The 15,415-nt window shown below is 43.5% G+C and overlaps 1 protein-coding gene across 6 annotated transcripts in view; it reads left to right on the top strand.

Annotated features, from left to right (window-relative positions):
- Positions 1 to 15,415, top strand: part of PLEKHG1 (pleckstrin homology and RhoGEF domain containing G1) — a 222,976-nt gene that overhangs the window by 110,160 nt on the left and 97,401 nt on the right. Inside the window, exon 1 of one of the 6 annotated variants that reach the window (XM_023632924.2) lies at positions 9,189 to 9,457. The exons of 4 other annotated variants lie outside the window; for them this stretch is intronic. The gene's annotated coding sequence lies outside the window, so the exon portion shown is untranslated. Of the gene's footprint in view, positions 1 to 9,188; positions 9,458 to 13,837; positions 14,107 to 15,415 lie in introns of those variants that run through there. One more of the 6 variants, XM_014738207.3, reaches the window with a different exon arrangement.

The following is a 15,415-nucleotide window of genomic DNA, read 5'->3' as shown; positions in this document are numbered from 1 at the left end:
CTGAAGTGGCTTTGCCTACAAAGTACCTCACCCTGGATTCCAACCTGATTCCTGATGAGTTCTACTTACAACCTTCTATTCCTTGTCTGGGGAGCCTAATCTTAAGTGCCTGAGGCCTCTCGTGTGTTGTTGACCCCATAAAACTTTTCCTCTTTGGGGTGATGGAATAGGGGAGGTTGAGGGAGAGGGTGGGGGCTGGCGGCAGCCTTGAGTTTGTCTGTGTCCCCCGTCCCCCGATATCCCCTGGAACAGTGGTTCTCAACCTTTACCCCAAATGCCCAAAAGTCCCTCAGGGAGCTTAGATACCAATACCCATTCTGGTTTCCCATCCCTAAAGATTCCAGTTTACTGGAACCATCAATCTGGTTGCTTGTTGAAAATAACAAGCTGCTGGTGACTGTGTTAGCCAGCTCAGGGTGCCATAACGAGATACCATAGACTAGTGGCTTAAATAACAGACGTTTGCTTTCTCACAGTTCTAGAGGCTAGAAGTCCAGTATCGGTGTGCCAGGAGAGTGGTTTCTGCTGAGGCCTCCCTTTCTGTCTTGCAGACGGCTGCCTTCTCGCTGTGTCTTCATGTGGCCTTTGCTGTGTATGAGCCAAGAAAGAAAGAGCCCTCTGGTGTCTCTTCCTCTTCTTATAAGGACTCCAGTCCTATCAGATCAGGGCCCACCCTTATGACCTCATTTAACCTTAATTACCACCTCCAGGATCCTATGTCCAAGTACAGTCGCATTGGGGTTTAGGGCTTCACCATACGAATTTGCGGGGTGGGGAGCACACAGTTCAGTCCCTAACACTGACTGCAGAAGTGTTGAACCCCACCTGGGAAAATGCTGGTTTAGAGCATGTACTAACATCACCAGTTTCACTCGTCAAGCATCTGGTTCACAACACCATGCCGATAACTGATTTATTAAAATATATAAATAGATGAAAATCTCTAAATGTCTACAAAAAAGTGAAACGCAAACCATTTTGAAGGTATGCCATCAGAGCACTCATTTTCATAAATTTTAAACGGTTTACGTCATCTTCAGAGGAACTTTTTTTCTTTAATAAAATCGTGGAACGGGATTTCTTGATGCAGAAGAGGAAAAGAATCTCTCTGACACTTTCTTGTCATGGGCTTTCCAGAGAAGCACCCCAGAGGAAAGACACAAACACCAGGCTGTCCTCATTTGTCCAGAATCGGGGTTTTCCGGGCCTTGCCCTACGCTGGCCCTCACCGAGAATGTCACCTGAGCCTCTGAAGGCCAGGGGCCAGATGCCAGGTGTGCCGAAACCGGTGGCCTCAAAAACAAAACTGAAGAGAAACGTAAGCTGGTTAAGTGGGCTGAAGTTTGTTAGACGTGCTTGATTCCTCTGTGTCTGGAGTTCCTTTTGCCCTCAGGCGAGCGTTTAGCTTTCTGCTTTTTCTCCCACATCAGGATTAGGGGAAAGTAGCCGGTTTTGTTTTTCCATCCCCCTCACCCACCCTTCCTCCTCCTGTTCCTGAGGGAAGATATCGCATATCAGAGACGCTGCTTCTTCAGAAAGACTTGGGTACATCCTCAAATCTTCACTGAGGCCTCTGGGTATGAAAATTTTTATCTCCAGGGTTCAGAAAGAGTAAACAATGGTGTGGGGTACAGGGTGGGGGTTTTCCCCTTTCTAGGAAAAATGCTGATGATTAATGAATGCCTCTGGGTAGCCTCTTAAATGCTCAGCGTCAAAATGTACACAAGCGCTTCCAACTTAGGGGGGGGCTGCATTTTCCTCTGTTTTTCTTGCCCATAAACCCAGTCTCACAGCTCTTGTTTCTTCTGGTGGGACTAGGATGTTCAATTCCAAGTCTTAACTTCTGCCCTATTATTTTTTTTTAAAGTACAACAAAACTGATGTTTTATGAGATTAGGATACATGTAAATTTTGGCATTTATGGTGAATTGTGGCTTGTTTTTCCAAAAGAGTATCAAAAACAAGTCCCCACTTCAATACTTGTATGAGGGTCTGTAGATGGCAGGACCCCCGACTGTTGCCAGATAATGTGTCATTTTTCCTTCATTCAACCGGGACTGCGGTTTTTGTCCTGCTGTCCCAGGATTTTTAAATGTCAAAAACGGTGACACCGAGTTATTTGGGTATTTGGTTTGGCAGAATTACCAGTTAAACAACTTCTTCTATCTCAATCCCTTCATAGAGACCCTGAATAAATTCTACCATTTACTAATATGTTGTAGGTTGGTAGAAGAACGAGTAGGATAAAGACTTTGATTAACATGAAGAATGGAAAAACAAAAATAAGAGATCATGAGGTTAAATGGTAAAAGCAATTCAAAGTTTTTGACCGACACTTGATATTCTCCCCACGCTCACTGTGCGCATTTCCCCCTCTCCCCTCACTAAGTCTTTCCATGGTGGTTTTGGTCTTATGGCACTTTTTTTTTTTTTTGGCCTAATCTTGGATGGAATAACAAACAACAAGTGATATTTTTAATTCTGTATATTTCACTTTCGTGTGACTCATGAGAGAAATAAGTTGTTCTTAACCAGATTATTTCTAGGAATCTGGTCATTCTGGGCTCACCTAGTATATGGTGTGGTGTCCACACGTGTCCAGGTGTGTAACCCAGAGCCAAAGGCCACCAGGCTCCGGGGCCAGGCAGCCCATGGAAAGGAGTGAAGGCGGACCATGTAATACTGAAGGGAATGGTGCGGACTGCGGAAAGGTCATGGCCAGGGTATGGGGGGCAAGCTTAGCTCCACCCATGGCTGTGAAGTAGGGCTGTAAGACTACTGGTGACCAATGTTTAGTGTTTCTTTTTTTGGCCTCCCCTCCCCAAGCAAAAAAATCTGGACTTTTATGAGAAATATCCCGATTTTTAAAATTTGGTTTATCAATTCGAAGAAATTCAAACCCAGTGTTGGCAAATAAGTCTTCAGGTCACGCCCTGCCTGCTCAGCCTCAGATCACAACTTCTGGGGGGTCTTGAGCTCACGCCAGCCCTCACAGGCCCTATGGGCGTGGGTTAAGTGAGATTAAAAGACTAAACTTGGCCAGCTCAGCTGTCCCTTCCCACTGGCACAGGGACCAGACCTCACCCATTTTCCTCTACTCCCAGGCAGTGCTTCCCTCCCTGGCACCCCATTCCCCCTGTCACCACCCTTTACTCCAGGATGCCTTCCCTCCCAGGAGCTCCTCCCTGAGATATTTGGAGTCTCCAGGCTCCCACGGGAGTTCACCTGGTTGGCCACTCAACCCCTACGCCCAGGCTGCTGATGCTTGCCTCTCTCTGTGGGAGAAAGGGCTCCCTTCACGCTTGTGTTTTCTTCTCTTAGATGGAAGAATCCCATGGCTGTTGCTTGAGATGTTACAGCTGTTATCCCTACCACCCCGTCTCTTCTTCCTCCAGGGCATTCGCACGCAGGCTGCTGGGATGGCAGGAGTGAGGCCAACCTGAGGACTTGCCACTTAGGAAATCAGAAACCAGCACCTCCCCTGCCCTCCGTGTCCTTCTGCTGATTCTGTGTATCATGCCAGACTTCCTTCTCCCTCTCTCCCAGGGCCACCAAGTCTCCCATTACCATCAGATCTCTCACCTCTGGCCCCACCTCAGCTCCCCTCACAGAATCTGTGATGTACACCTGAAAATATCTGAATCCCAGTTTCACATATTGTCAGGATTCTTTTTCTAGGAGCCATCTTAGACCAGCCCCTTGAAAATCAAGCCGTCAGCCCATCAGCCAGTCAATCAAAGCTAGTAAACCAGTTCCAGCGACAGCTGCAAAGTGTCTCCCAGTCTTATTCACCCAATTTCCATGGAGGCTCAATGGACACTCATTACAATGAATTTGTTCTAATCACCATAATTGAATGTCTACTTAAAATATATGAGCTCCTTGGATAATTCAAAACAAACCATACTTCATTATCTGTGTGTTAGAGGAGCATAATTTTTGCAGTTGTACACTTACACCAACTTTTATGTTAACACTCTTCCAGGAGTAGTTTAGGATGGGTATTTGGGATGCAACCCCAAATTATATACCCCTGTGGTAAAATGAACTATTTCATAATCTTTGTTATAACCTGGTTTCCAGAATGCAATTTGCAGAAAGTGGAGATGATGTCAATGAATAAGTAAAAAGCATGATGTTGATGCTAGACATTGGTCTACAGTCAGGTGATATTGTTGAAAGTTTTTGTGGGGAAGCTTTCTATTGATCATAGTTGAGTTACAGTGTTTATCACAAGTTCTGCCATATAAGGAATTATAGGTCATCTAAAGCAGGTTTCCTATACAGAGTCCGCGGGCTCCTGGATTTTGCATCAGTTCACGGTTATCTGGCGATAATGGTGGGACCACATTTAAGATCCTCAAGTTACATGAGAGCCTGTTTGTGGAGTTAACAAGTGGGTCATTGTGTCAACACATCACCCCAAACCATGGAATTTCATGTTCATAGATCTGGAAAGTGTTCTTAAATGTCACAGACTCCAGAGTTGCCATTTCACTAATCCAGAAGGAGTCTGGAACCCAAAGAGGTTACTGACTTGCCCAAGATAACAAAATTGCCTGGTAGAACTGAGATGCCACACATCTCCATTCCTCCGAGTCTTATGTCCTGTCTGTGTGTCATTTCATGAGCAGTAAATGATGGTTTAGATTGAACAAATTCAGTTCAGCTTCAGGGATGGTTTTTATTATTACATCACTAGGCTGATTGGGGAAAACCTCCCTCCCCAATACTCGTAGAGCAGCGTGATGCATTGGGGTTTGCCATTTGTCACATCCTAATTTGTCCAGACTCCTAAGCACATGTCTTATGTTTGGAGTCATACTGACACTGGGCAGTTGTCCCTGGCTTTGGGTACCCCGGGAAAGGTGACCACCTGGTCTTGGGAAATACCCAAGGCTCGAATGCACATGGTCAATTGTTAAGGCCCCTAGAAATAGCAACACAAACTGTCCTTTTGTCCCCCAGTCTGTCCCTTTGGGACCCCTTCTCCTTTTAGGGCTCCTTTGATGTTCATTTTGATCTGATTATACTTCGATGAAAATGCTGAGCAGGGAAGTTTGTGTTTTGAGTTGCTGTGACTGCACCCACTCGGGGGCCCCGTCCAAGTGACTGAGCAAGAACAGAGTCATGGTTGCTGCCCAGTGTCTGGAGGGGGAGTAAGAAAAACCCAGAAGAGAGGCTGATAGATGCAGATCAGAGGTAGGGGTCACCCCAGAGTAGAGAAGGAAACCAGAAGATTCTGTAATAAGGGGACATGGCTACAGTAAACGTAGCTATTAATTGTGATATGCAACAGTATATTTGTAAACAAGAGTGTCCAGATAAAAATCCAGGCTGGTGGTCCCTGTGGTTGTAATGCCAAGGATACCAGCAGTCTACGCTTCCAGGAAGTAAGAGGACCTGGACGGTCTCTTCTCTACACCTGGCTTCCCCTAGGTAACCTCTTCTCAGCCTTCAGGTGTCAGTTCCCACATCGCTTCTGCAGGGAAGCCGTCCCTGACCACCTCGAACCAGACCTGGTCCCCCTTTCCATGTTTTCATAGCTGCCCTTGCCTTCCCTGCATAGTACACATCTCATAGAAGTAATCACTTTCTCGTGTGATGGTTCAGTGTCTGTCTCCCTGGCCACGCTCCATGCCCTTTGGGGTCAGAGTGTTGTTGCTGCATCTCAAAGTCTGACTTAGGAGGAGCAGGGCGACCATTTATTTCCCAGAGGGTGTTCTCTAAAAATAGCATCTTTTCCACGTTTTTTACAGTAGTAAGGTGACATGGAAATTTTTAAGATTCTGAAAACCATTTGGTGGAAGCCATAAGAAAGCGAGATCTTGAGACACATGGACAAGGTAATCAGATGCCATTTTTAAGTGCTATCCCATGTTCCCCAAAGCACAAGGGGCAGCTCTCCACCCCACGCCCCCATCCCCCTACTCTGTTGAACCCTGCCTCCAGGGGTCACTTAGGGAGTTACTCAATAAATATTTGAAGGAAGAGGAAAATACGTGGGAGAGCTGATAGCATCTCAGATAATTAAGGAACACCAAAATGGAGGTGAGGTGTGATTTGTCCTGTGTTTTCCTGGAGTGGTGCTTGAAGAACTTCAGCTCGATGTGAGACAGCACTTTAAAGATTAGAAGTACCCGAATTGTGATGGACCATCTGAGCAGGGATCCAGGGCTTGGCAACTGACAGTCTCCAAGCAGAGACTGGGCATGCTCAGTGAGCTGTTGTAAGTGATCATTCAAACACCAGACAAGGAGCTAGATTAGAAACCCTCAGAGTGTCTTTCCAATATTGACATACTGTTATCATAGGATTTCAGTTCATACATCCCCCACTCGAAAACAAACTCCATAAAGGCAGAGATTTTTACCTGCTTAGTTCCCTGTTGTGTCTTTAATGCTTAGATAGTGCCTGACACATAGTAGCTGCTCAATAAATATTGTTGAGTAAGTGAATATATTGGTAGATATCAAATTCAAAACTATGCTTCTGGCATAGAATCAGTTCTAATTATGTGTTTGTTTCATTGACCAGAATCAAGCAGGCTGTAAATCAAAAAGTGAGCTAACATTTGGCAGTACACCACCCAGTAAAAAGCTATGGTCAACGTTCTGACTAAGCATGGAAAATCCAACTTTTCAGAGCAGAGATTCTGGAGGGGCTACTTCCTTAAAGGGGATGTGGCCAAGGGAACCAGCAAGGAATGTGAATCACCCAGAGACTGCAACAATGGCAGGAAGCCTTAACCTTGATTCCCTGGGACAACACACAGTGACCCCCAAGGGACCAAGGAGGCAACATAGCTAAAAGAGCCCAATGAGAGCTGGAACTGTGGACATGAGGTGGCCTCAGATGCAGCCACTGTGAAACACCAGACCCCTAATCAGCCAGGGAGCAGAAAGAAAGGCCATATTTCCCTCTCCTCCTGCCTCATAATATTGGTGTCTCCCATTGGCCAAACCCAGCTGGGAGCAGCCAGTAGGGGGCAGAGCATGCAGACCTGACCAGAGCAGGGCTGGGAAGGATGGGAAATAACCATCACATAAACTGATTTTTTTCTTCTATTTGAACTACACAAATAATACACATTCATTCAAGAAAATGTAGAGGGGCCAGCCTGGTGGCGCAGTGGTTAAGCGTGCACATTCCACTTTGGTGGCCCAGGGTTCGCTGGTTCGGATCCCGGGTGCGGACATGGCACCGCTTGTCAAGCCATGTTGTGGCAGGCATCCCACATATAAAGTAGAGGAAGATGGGCATGGATGTTAGCTCAGGGCCAGTCCTCTTCAGCAAAAAGAGGAGGATTGATGGCAGATGTGAGCTCAGGGCTAATCTTCAAAAAAAAAAAAAAAGAAAGAAAAGAAAATGTAGACACTAGATCACTGTGTAGTGAGGGTCCCCCAGAATCCTACCTCTCAATGTCTAGTGTGAATGTTTTGGCTTTTTCTCCTTCTTTCTTTTTTTCTTTCATATACTTGTAAAGGATTCGAAAATTTCTATTCCGAATAAACCAAAATAAATTTGGTTACACTTGTTTCTTGGCCTAATTAAGATTGAACCTGTAGCCTAACAGAGAGCTCTGTTCCCTTTGTTCTGTTAACATAAACAAGTTACTTCATGTCCCTCTGTGGGAACTGGGAATTAGGCAAGTGTTTAGACTCACAAAAACTTCCAGCAAGTTTGGCTCTCAGCTTGGAGACCAAGTAATTAAATATGAGATGAAAGATGAGTCCAACCGGGCTCACCCTCCAAGATTGGAAAGGGGACTATACATGAAGGCAAACTCCGTTAGCCTGATTTTCCTGTCAACAGAAAGTTCCTCTCCATTTTTAATATTACTTGAAAGGCAGTTTGAAAATAGGGGGAAAACAGTTTAGGAAAATAGAGGAAATGCTTATGGGCACAGTTCTTGTTACATCTGCAGCTGTCGAATGCTTTGTAACACTCATCACGCTTGTCGTGACTTAGCTGCTGCCTGGCCAGTCCCACTAGCCAGGAACTTCCAGAAGGCAAAGCTCTTGTCCCTTCACTGATCCCAGCACGGAAGCTGGTGTGGAGTGGGTCCTTGTTGAACGAGGGTGAGTAAGCGGTTGATGCTCTTAGTTGAAGTAGAGAGAAAGTGTGTGGGGCGAAAGGTCAGCAGGTCATTGCTATGTGTGCCAGAGCTCTGAAAAGCCTAGATACACATGGCAACCAGCGCCAGTTAAGATGGTTGCAATCACGCACCTAAGGTTGGCGGCCCTCGTTGCCTTCTTTAGTTTTTAAAAAAATCAAGTCATCTCAGCTCCTTTAGAAAGGAGTAAATTCTGCTTTCCTGGACTGAGACCTATATTGGGCTTTTACAAATTTCTGCCCGAATGGGATTGTCCTCATGACTTGGTTCAGGAGGCCAAATGAATAGAACCTCAAACCACCCCATTTCAGTTCTAGAAGTTAGATAGCCCCCCCGGGATAAATCTGTTTGCTCTCAGGTCGTATATCTAGAGGTTAAGCTGTCAGCCAGTGTGACATTGAAGGCAGCCTTGGGATTGGGGGAAGAAGACCAATGGTGGCGATCATAAAGGATGGCATTCGCTGTCAGGAAGGTTCAGAGCCGGCTCAGAGATGTATGTCTGCTCTGCGCGGCTTCTCTCTGTCTCCCCCACAAGCTTACATCCTCACCTCTGCTGCTTTTGATAAATGTCTCTCTGAACCCACCATTGCAGTGTCTGCAGGCTGGGGTGCAGTTGGCGATGAGCTGAGCCCTCCCCCTCACTCCATCACCCTGGAGCTGTGGGGAAAAGGCTGCCCAAGGGGGCTTGTCTCCCTTCTCTGCCAGGACGTGAGATGGTTTTTTGCAAGCTCACATAAAGGTTACGAACTTCCATGGCTGCTCCTCTGAAACTATAATAGATTCCTGTTTTAATTATTATTTTGGAAAATACTCCTGCAGGATTTCAGCAGTCTCCAAGCCCATTCTACAAGTTCAAGTACATTTTTGAAAGAATGTTTTCGAAAGTATAGATTGTGCTGAACGCCTGTAGTTATGAATGGATTAGATGTGTGTTATCTCCTGGAGAAAAATGCATCTGGAAACAGACTGCATTCTTAGAGGGATAATTAGTTCATTGTGCTTAGCACAGCAAGTCCTCCCAGGGTGTCCTCAGAGATGGGACTGATCTAGAATGGAAAGCAAGAGACCATTTGTAACATATTGCTTGCTTGCTATCCAAAAATTGCTCAGTTCAGAAATAACTAAGACTTGATTTCATCGTTTCTGGACAATAAAGACCGAAATATCCTAATAGAAGAACAGAGTGAAAAATAGAGCTAATGATTGCCATAGAGGCCAAGGAATGAGCCCATGGAGGGTTTCAGAGTCCAAGACGTGTGCCCCTCAAGGCGACCTCAGTTGGTTTTCATGGCAGACTGACTGATACATGATGGAGAAGGTACATCGTAACTTGATTGCGAGGTAAGCATGGGATGTGAAAAAGTGTTATGAATAATGGGCTTTGTGTCTTTGTTTTCTAAACTCCTTATGACCATGGCTCAATACTGGCATTTGAGTGCAATAGGGGATGAGGAATTATATTTTCAGTTGGATAATTCAAGAGCTGGTAACTATTTATTATTTATAGTTTGGTTTCCGTTATTAGATTCAACACACCAGGACTAACAAAAAATAATGCTTTCATTTAATTTCTCCTACACTTGAGTCCTTTTGTCTGCCTTAGACCTGTGTCTTTTGCTAAGAATAACCTTTTTAAATTTGTGAAGACAAACTCACTTCCCATTAAAATTATTTCACTTTGAAAATAGTCCTCTCGGAAGAAAAAACCAGATTAGCTTCTTGGTTTGTTTCGCACGGTATATAGTTTGGTTTGTATGACAATAGCAAGGCAGAATTTATAGTTGGCGACATTTTCTGGGTTTCGAGTAGGCTGTCTGGAAGAGTGTATGTAGATTTTTAATAAACAATGCAGATGGGGGTTAGTAGTTCAGTCTTACTTTCTGGAGGAAGGTCAGTGTGTCCTCCTAAGGGACATCCTTGGGGATGTGTGACACCTCTGGGCATGCAATTGACTTTAATGTTTCTCACATTTATTCTGGGATATGTGTAGAAAATATAATCTCATGCCCTTTTCTTTCAAAGAAAAAAAGTTCTAATAGACTAAAAGAAAATCAAGAATATTTTGTCAATGGCCTGTGCTTTAGAAAATAGTTGGTTTTCCCATTTTTCGGGGGCATTGTGTCACAATGGCAATCTGTTAAGTCACAAGATAATCAGGTTCCCCCCTCCTCCAGCAGTTAAATTGTTATGCTCCATATATAAAATATTAGTTGTGTTTTGAAATATTCCTTATAACTTCTAGCACCTTTGTATCTGAACATGTAAGATTATTTTCTAAATCTGCCTTATCCAGTATTGATTCTATAAAGCAAAATCATTCTGACTCTAAAAAATGTGCGCATGCCTTTGGCCTCCTTTCTTTCTCCGGGCCATTCTTTCATCCTTCGTTGCCCAGCTTCTTGGAGCCGTTGCCTGGCTGCAAAGTCAGCAGAGTATCTCAATTAGGTCAGACCTTGCGAAGCCCCTAGAACGGCATGCTCTCTGGGCTTCCTCCCCGCCCTCCCGGACAAGCCCATCCTGGCCTCCTACCTAAAAGACCTGTAGATTGCCTTGAAAGGATGCTCAGGCTAACTCATGCTACTGTGGCGCTGACTCCTTACCCTTCCCAGGGGAGAGCAGAGTTTTAACTGATGGCTTTCACCTTAAACCAAAAAGAGCTGGGTTTTCCTAATGGAATTGCAGGCCCTATGGGAAATTTCTGGACAGGGATGTTTTGAAATGGTGGGGCTCTCTGGTCTTCCTCTAATTGGGCCGTGAGGCTCGCCTGCAGTTGGCTCGCTGGCTGGTTTGTGTCCTGCTGGCTGTAGACACGTCCTGTGGGCTCTGCTTTTCTACCTCTGTGACCCCACTCCTGACGGGGACACTGAATAGCTCCCATATTTCCTGATTGTGTAACCTGTGCTACAAGGGAATTAAGAGCGCTTTCCAGTAAGAGTATCTTTTTTCCCCAACAAGGCATAAATGTGCATTTTATCTGTGGCCACTGTCACTATTATTTAAAAGGAGATTTTGCTGAGCAAAAACAATCTTTTCACCTACTATTAATATTGCCAAATAAATTATGCAGCAGGTAGTGGCAAGGAGACCAGTATTTGTGCCTTTTGCATGTCATGTGATTTATTTTGCTGCGTGCACCAAAGTCCAGTGGCAAGACAGCAGGGCACCTGCAGGAAATGTTAATAGCCTAGTGTAACGGGTGTGTGGGATATGAGACGGAAAGGACTGGAAAGCAAAACCATCACAGAGCTAAGGTGGAACGAACAGAGGCCTTAAGAAAATACTGAGACACAGAAGGCTCTCAAGTATGAAAGAAACTTGAATGTTGCTCAAGAAATGTAACTTTCTCTTTCCTTTTCTTTTCCTTTGTGCTATTAGGTGTCTGTGTTTTCCCTGCCCAAGCCCTGTGCACTCTATTCATTTGTTCATTCATCCAGCAAATACTTGGTCCTGGGAGAAAGATACAGGCAAAAAATGTGTGTGTGTGTTTGTGTTCCCTGCTTTGAAAAAGCTCACAATTTTAAAAACTGGATTCAAAATACTATGAATCCTGCACGTTTGTGGATGCGATATAGAGCAGTTTCAGTACCTTGTGAGTGAAACAAGACGTCTGTACTTATCCAAGTTGATGATTTTGCTAAAGCAGGAATCGCAGGTGAACTGACAGATGGCTGACCCATGGGATCCAGTGTGGCCTGTGCTGTCACTGCAAGGCTGTCCTTCAAGCCGAGCCACTTGTCCAGTGGAGACGTTTACAGACCGCCCAGCAGCCACTCTCAAAGCAGCTTTGCTGTTTTCATTCACTTGCAATGTACACAGCATCTCTCAGAAACGGCTTTTAAAAAATACGTTTCTTGGCCAAAAAAAGAAAAATTCAAATACAATAATATTATATTGGAAGATAGACATAGTTAACTTGTGATCTGAGGCTATACACAGAAAACAAATGGCTCAAGAAGAAGCCAGGAGCCTCTGTGTATACTACCCCATCTAAGAACTTAGATCTTTGTATGTTCTGCATGAATATCAAATCTACAGTACAGGGAGGCTCCCTCCTCCCCAAGCTGATAGTCCAGAGTAGGAGAGAGACGATTAGAAAAAAGGTAAATATGAGACCACGAGATGCTTACTGTAAGTGTAATAACCAGCACTGTAACAAGTGGAAAGATGAGTGGGCTGGAGTTGTTGTGGAAGACTTGATGGAGCTTGTAAGATCTGGGCTGACTCTTAGCTAAACAGACATGGATCTGGGGACCTAATCTGGGGGCAAGAGAGACTGCCGTGGAGGTCAAAACGGAGGATTAACAGAGGACCCCTCCACTCAAACTGCCTTTTCAGCCTCTGTGAATTAGTGATTTCCATCACACTAGTGAATTTTGCGGGGGGAGAAATCATTGCAAGAAGTGTCTTCTGAACTAACTGATAAATCCATTAAAATGGCTTTTCCTTTACTTAAGTAGCCTTCTATATGTTCAGCCTTCTTTGAAAGGAAATAGGTATTAAAACAAATTATCCTATTATGTTGTTAGTTTAAAGTTACTTAATAGGTATGATAGAAACAGCTATATTAAAGATGAACAGCTAATTTTATTTTCCATAACCACAAATGAATGCTTTAAATGGAACTTTATTTAAAGGATATTAATCCTTTGAAATAGTTTAGTTTTAGGTGTCTATGCCTGGGCATAATCCATATTTTGAGTTTTTGTTCCATGGTGCAGTAGTATCAGTTTTCAGCAAGTTTTTTACTTCTGAAAACCTTCATCCCAAGAACTCAATTTCTTTTTCAAATATGAACCTTTTGACTCTTTATATAAAAATAGATATAGCATTTTAAGAGGGAGAAGTGACCTTAAGGAAGTCAAAATCCAAAATAATTTGAAGGTCTCTCCTACTAAAGTTTGGAAGTTAGTTCATACTTAGTATTTATGAATATAAAATCATAGAACTTAAATGTTTTTCTAAGAAATGCTTCTAAATTTACATTTTAGGTATTTGTCTTCAGATCGATTTGTAAATACTATTTTTTAAAAAGTCAAGCTTCAATGTATTCTTACTTAAATTTGCTTACTTAAAACTGTATTAAATATCTTGTTAACAGAAGCTAAGTACAGTATCCAAACTTCCTTCAGCTATGCGTTATTCACTGCCCACCCCCACCCTCCAAACTTCACTTTAAAACTTACGCTGGGGCCAGCCCCATGTCCCAGTGATTCAGTTCGGCATGCTCTGCTTCCGCTGCCCAGGTTCGTGGGTTCAGATCCCTGGTGTGGACCTATACCACTTGTCAGCCATGCTGTGGTGGCGACCCACATATAAAGTAGAGAAAGATTGGACAGATGTTAGCTCAGGGCTAATCTTCCATCAGCAAAAAAAGAGGAAGATTAGCAACAGATGTTAGCTCAGGGCTAATCTTCCTCAGCAAAAAAACAAAACAAAACAAAAAAAAGTGTGTTAAAGATGTGTCCATTTACTTTGAAACAAACTTATAATTCGGGAAGTCAACTTGAAAATATCAGAGCTCCGAAGATCTTGCTGCTTTTGTGGAGTTTAATGAGAACAGTGGCTGGAGCCAAGGAAGGTAGAGCCCCGGCTGCTTTAGGAGAGTGTGGGTTGTATTTGATGTTTACAAAAGAATGGCAGTCGCGGGGTGTTGCTCAGCGAAGTGTGCATTTTCAAGTTCCCCACAGTGGTGTCTATTGTCCTGTTTCTCAATTGAATGATGTCATGTTTCATTTAAGGCTCTTAGTGATGCTGAAGTCTGTGGTCTGCACACTGGGGGGAAGAGGCAGTGAGAAAGTTGCAAATCAGGTTTTTGTAAAGCCTTTGTGTGTTGGGTTTTGAGAGATAGAAGCTGACTCATGCCATATTTCTACGGAAGGAGCTGCACAGACTAGTGAAGCCGTCTTGTTTTACCTGACTGAGCTCCCAGTGAGGTCACTACATCAGCTGAAGGCAGGCAGACAATGTGGCTTACCCTGGGGAGAGGACAGGTAGGTGCTAACGTGAATGTGGCTGAAGAACCATGCCTGGGCAAACTCGCTCCTTCTCTCTTGGAGCAGCCGGAGACCGGCCACAGCGCTGGGAAGCTGTCGCCAGGGATTGTGTTCACAACACTGTGCAAGGACAGCAGCTGGCGTGGATATGTTACAACTGTTCTGTTGTAAATGCGACGTAGAAAGAGTTCTCCAACAATGGAATTCGTCTAGAAGGCGATTGTTTTCTCCATCTGAACGGCAGTCTGTCTTAGATGGTTTTTGCCTGGTTTGGTTTGGTGTTTATCTTTCCTTAAAGTTAGCCTGAAAGATCTAGAGAACTGATGTCTGAGACTCTGGGGAGAAAATGAAAATCCCAAGTTTGCTCAGCGTTTTAATGTGCTTTCTTTATGAGGTTCCTGTGGGCTAAGCCGGGGACCAGAATAAGTGTTTGCAAAGTTTATGCTTAGCAACTCTACTGATGAAATTTTGTCTGAGTCTGGTGGTAACCAAAGTTGGCTTAGGAGATGCAGGTTCCATTTTGAGTGTTTATTGGTAAAAAATACTTTTGTTCAAAGGAATGATTCGGGAGGAGGCATGGATTATGTTCACTGCTGTTGCCCATTGAAATCTGATTTTATTTTGTTTTATTAATTATTCTAATTTAGTGATACTAATATTTTGAAAGAAAATGTATCTATTCGGCATTTCTTTTCATTCATCATATACTGAACATAATAATCAATTATTTTAATTTTAAGTATTTGATACAAACTGAGGTCGTGATTTTAACTTCCTTATATAACCTTTACAGATTATTAAAGTAATACACTTGTTGAAGAAAAGTGATATTTCCAGATAAATACCAAAGGAAAAAAATCATCCATTCTCCTACTGGGTAAAACCAATGTTAATATTTTATTAGATATCCTTTCAGTCTTTTTCTAATGTGGATCATAAATAAGTGGCATTTTAAACTCAAAATTGGGATCGCCTTGTACCTATGTTTTGTAAAGCACCCATTTTGCTCAACTGTATATTATGACCATTTTCTACACCCTTAGGGATTTGAAAGAACATGACATTTAATAGTTTGATGCTGTACCTTCTAGATGGATTTGTTTACTCTGGACTCTATTGTTAGACACTTTGCATTCTCTTCCTCCTCCTTTTTCTCTAAGAAAATGTTATTGAGCCTAATGCCTCCCTCTCAGGTGCACAGAGATGTTGTTGCAACTGCGTGTGTTCAATACGGATGGAGTCTGTATATAGAACCGTCATTGTTTAGTTACTCTTTAGACTGATTTCAACACTCACAGGAAAATGC

This window comes from Equus caballus, chromosome 31 (assembly GCF_041296265.1).
Source record: "Equus caballus isolate H_3958 breed thoroughbred chromosome 31, TB-T2T, whole genome shotgun sequence".
NCBI lineage: Eukaryota > Metazoa > Chordata > Mammalia > Perissodactyla > Equidae > Equus > Equus caballus.
Note: the sequence above shows the minus strand (reverse complement) of the source record. Positions and strands in the feature narration are given on the sequence as shown.